The sequence below is a fragment of the Mandrillus leucophaeus genome, unplaced genomic scaffold (assembly GCF_000951045.1).
Source record: "Mandrillus leucophaeus isolate KB7577 unplaced genomic scaffold, Mleu.le_1.0 Scaffold322, whole genome shotgun sequence".
In the NCBI taxonomy this organism is placed as follows: domain Eukaryota; kingdom Metazoa; phylum Chordata; class Mammalia; order Primates; family Cercopithecidae; genus Mandrillus; species Mandrillus leucophaeus.
The window spans coordinates 117,996-122,572 of NW_012103388.1; the positions used below are offsets into that span (position 1 = coordinate 117,996).

Genomic DNA, 4,577 nt, shown 5'->3' on the forward strand with positions numbered 1-4,577 from the left:
GGGCGCTGGTGGTGGCGGTGGCCGTGAGGAGAGAGGTCAGCGGGGTGCCTTCGTTGCATTGTCTGAGAGAAAAGGCATCTCAAGGTGGTGTCCATCATGTTCTCTTTCAACATGTTCAATCACCCAATTCACAGGGTCTTCCAAAACCGCTTCTCCACACAGTACCGCTGCTTCCCTGTGTCCATGCTAGCAGGGCCTAATGACAGGTCAGATGTGGAGAAGGGAGGGAAGATAATTATGATGCCCTCAGCCCTGGACCAACTCAGCCAACTTAACATTACCTATCCCATGCTGTTCAAACTGACCAGTAAGAATTCGGACCGCATGACACACTGTGGCATGCTGGAGTTTGTGACTGATGATCTGCTACCTCTCACACTGGATGATGCAGAACTTGCTCTTGGAAGAAGGCAGCCTGGTCCAGGTGGAGAGTGTCAACCTTCAAGTGGCCACCTACTGCAAATTCCAGCCTCAGAGCCATGACGTCCCGGACATCACCAACCCCAAAGCCATATTAGAAAACACAGTTAGGAACTTTTCCCGTCTGACCACTGGGGATGTGATTGCCATCAACTATAATGAAAAGATCTACAAACTCGAACTGTGTGTGATGGAAACCAAACCTGACAAGGCAGTGTCCATCACTGAGCGTGACATGAACATGGACTTTGATGCTCCCCTGGGCTACAAAGAACCCGAAAGACAAGTCCAGCATGAGAAGTCGACAGAAGGTGAAGCCGATCACAGTAGCTATGCTGGAGAGCTGGGCTTCCGCGCCTTCTCCGGCTCTGCCAATAGACTGGATGGAAAGAAGAAAGGGGTGGAGCCCAGTCCTTCCCCAGTCAAGCCTGGAGATATTAAAAGAGGAATTCCCAATTATGAATTTAAACTTGGTAAGATAACTTTCATCAGAAATGCACGTCTCCTTGTCAAAAAGGTTGAAGAGGATGAAGCTGGAGGCAGATTCATCACTTTCTCTGGAGGACAGTTGTTGCATAAAAAGGGAAGAAAGCCCTAAATGAGGACTGTTGGATGGTTGGAAAATAATAAAAGAATTAATTACAACATCTTGGCTTTTAGTTACTGGTACCGAAGGGACGAGCCTCATTAGCGAATACTCTGTTCCTCAAGATTTGTTTGAGTTAAGAATTACCAAGTTTGACTTGGAAGTGGAGCAGCAGGACTTCGTAGTTGTATGCTTGATTTGGAGAAAGACAAAGAGCTGTCCCTGAGGGCCTGGAGGCAACTGCCTCCTCACCTCATGCTTTCAGCTTGAGAGGGGCTCCCACTGCCTCAGCAGGAGCAATTCCGAGTCCCTAATTCTGTCAGAACTGATGGAGGTGACTGAATTGTCTAACATGAAGTGTTCTTTCTCTTTCTTCATTTATCCTTTCTTTTCCTAGGTCAATTGCATAGGTGTCAGTCTTTGGCCCAAGAAAAGGGTTTAACTAGACATGCATTCTCTAAGTAGCGGCTGTCCCACTACTGTGGCTGCAATTTAAGTATTTGACAAAGAGTGTTTCTATTTTTATTTTACATATTTTTTTCAAAAGCCCACTCCTCAGAAGAACCTGATCTGAATGAGTTTGCACTTTTATTCTCATTTCATATGGACATAATTGGCTCCTTAGTGAACCTGTTCATAGTCAAACAACTCCATGCAGAAGCAAACATGTGAATGTTAGAATGAATAAATGCTAAAGAGATGCTCCTCTTTTTCCTTCTTCCCTATCCTCCACTCCCAATTTTAATTTATTAAATTATCCAAGCTTCAAAAAAAGAAACACACACACACACACACACACACACACAGAGAGAGTTGAACTAACTTGTCACCAAGAGAAAGAGAAAAGGAAAATAAGCACGAAGACATAGAGGGATTAAGGCAATCTTTCTAGCAACTGAAAGACAAAGATGGTAAGAGATGGATCCTGGCCCTGGGGCAGGAGGAAATGTGACTGAAAATCTAGGCTGGGAGTGATACTTGCATTTGATTCAGCTACAAACTTCACTGCTGCTGAGTTAGAATCAAGCAGCTGACTAGGCCTCAAGCCCCATGATCCCTTGAAGCTTCTCCTAATGTAGAGGACACTCCAACCTGGCTGGGCATCAGCCAGGACCTCATCACAGAGGGGAGGAGAAAGGCTGGAACCAGGCCGGGCGTGATGGCTCACGCCTATAATCCCAGCACTTTGGGAGGCAGAGACAGGCGGATCACCTGAGGTCAGGAGTTCAAGACCAGCCTGGCGAACATGGTGAAATCCTGTCTCTATTAAAAAAAAAAAATTAGCTGGGTGTGGTAGCACGCCTGTAATCCTAGCTGCTCGGAAGGCTGAGGAGGAGGATCACTGGAACCCGGGAGGCAGAGGTTGCAGTGAACCGAGATCATGCCACCGTCCTCCAGCCTGGGTGACAGAGAGAAACCCCATCTCAAAAAAAATAAAAAAGACTGGAGCCAAACAGGAAACTTCCTGCCCAAGGTCCTCCTAGGCAGAAGAGGCAACCCCAAAGCAGCAGGCTAGGTCTGTCTCTCCCACGTGGTCTACATGTGTCTCCCATGTGATTTAGGTCTGTCTCTCCCGCGTGGTTTAGGCGTGTCTCTCTCGCGTGGTTTAGGCGTGTCTCTGCCGCGTGGTTTAGGCGTGTGTCTCCCGCGTGGTTTAGGCGTGTCTCTCCTGCGTGGTTTAGGCATGTCTCTCCCACGGGGTTCAGGTCTGTCTGCCCCACATGGTGTGCCTACCCTGTGTGGTTTAGGCGTGTCTCTTCTACATGGTTTAGGTCTGTCTCTCCCACGTGGTTCAGGTCTGTCTCCCCGATGTGGTGGGTCTACCCCGTGTGGTTTAAGCGTTTCTCTCCTGCGTGGTTTAGGTGTGTCTCTCCCGCATGGTTTGGGTGTGCCTCCCCCACGTAGTTTAGGTGTGTCTCTCCCACGTGGTGTGTCTACCCCATGTGGTTTAAACGTTTCTCTCCTGTGTGGTTTAGGCGTGTCTCTCCCATGTGGTTTAGGTCTGTCTCCCCCACGTGATGTGTCTACCCCGTGTGGTTTAGGCATGTCTCTCCCACATGGTTTAGGTCTGTCTCTCCCACATGGTTCAGGTCTGTCTCTCCCACGTGGTTTAGGTGTGTCTTTCCCACGTGGTTCAGGTCTGTCTCTCCCACATGGTGTGCCTACCCTGTGTGGTTTAAGCGTGTCTCTTCCACATGGTTTAGGTCTGTCTCTCCCGCGTGGTTTAGGTCTGTCTCCCCGACGTGGTGGGTCTACCCCGTGTGGTTTAAGCGTTTCTCTCCTGCGTGGTTTAGGTGTATCTCTCCCGCATGGTTTGGGTGTGCCTCCCCCACGTAGTTTAGGTGTGTCTCTCCCGTGTGGTTTAGGTGTGTCTCTCCTGCGTAGTTTGGTAACCAACACAATATTGTCTTGCACAATTTTTTAAAAAACCAGCTGCCAGGGTTCACAGTTTGGGAAATTTTTGTATAAAAATTAGACCTCTAAATTCTTAAAAATTGGATTATGAGGCCACACTGGACCTCCATCCTCACTGGCAGCCATCAGCTGGAGCCCAGTTGCTTGTGGTCCCTTTGAGTGAACTGTGACTCTGGATATATACTCTGTCCCTCACGCCACACTGCCTCTTCCACCAGATTCCCTTGACTCATGTATGTCACATGCCAGCTTCGTAGAAGCATTTGAGATTGTGTTCAGCGACCAGGAGGCAGTAAGGCAGGGCTTGGAGCATTCGGTTAGAGCAAGCTCTGTTGCCACCAAAACATAAATTAACATTTGGTTTTGTCCTTCTCCCCTTTGAGAAAGAGTCTGTGGAATTGATTTGCAGGTGCAGCAAATATATCTACACGCAGATTAAAACCAAGTGGAGAAACTAGAACTCCTTTCAGAGATGGCTGCCCTAAATAAGACAAAAAGGAGAAATTCTTCAATGTGCCAGGAAGAAAGGGAAGAATGGGAGTGAAAGGGTGAAGCTAGCAGACAGAGGGGCAAAGAATGTGCCCTATGATATGACTCCTCCCAGTGACCCACCAAGTCCTCAAGGTTTCCTGAAACAGTGAAAGGAAGGTGGGAATGGAGGAGGGAGAAAGGAAGAAGGAAGTGAAGGAAAAGAAATGGAGGGAGAGGAATTGTGAAAGGACAGGCTAGCTTGATGTAAGAGTTTCTTCTAAACATAGCTAAAGAGGCCAAACTCTGCATTTAGGGCTTCTCTAAACCGAGCAGAGCAGCCAGCATCCACACAGGACCCCGGGGACAGAAGGACACACAAAAAGACAGCTGTAGAAACTTGCAGAAATTAAAATGAGGCTTCTGGATTCTCATGGCCTCGGAGGTAGTGTTTTGAGCCAAGTCTAAGACTATCTCAAAAGCATAGGGCATCCCAGTGTTACACTAATTCATAAGGCAGTAATTCTTACAAAGGAAGTTTATTCCCCCCTAAGCCTCAAGGAGGCTCACAGGGTCGACAGCAGGTATGGAAAAATCAGTGGATAATAGTCTCAAACCTCAAACTATTTTGTTCATCTCTAAACAACCAGTTTCCAACATTTCATGAAAAATTCCTTTAGCAATATTA

The 4,577-nt window shown here is 47.6% G+C and overlaps 1 pseudogene across 1 annotated transcript; it reads left to right on the forward strand.

Moving 5' to 3' along the window:
• Nucleotides 1-1,063, forward strand: LOC105545218 (annotated as a pseudogene). The gene has a single exon (XR_001006887.1). The product of XR_001006887.1 is annotated as a ubiquitin fusion degradation protein 1 homolog pseudogene (transcript).
• The last annotated feature ends 3,514 nt before the right edge of the window (nt 1,064-4,577 follow it).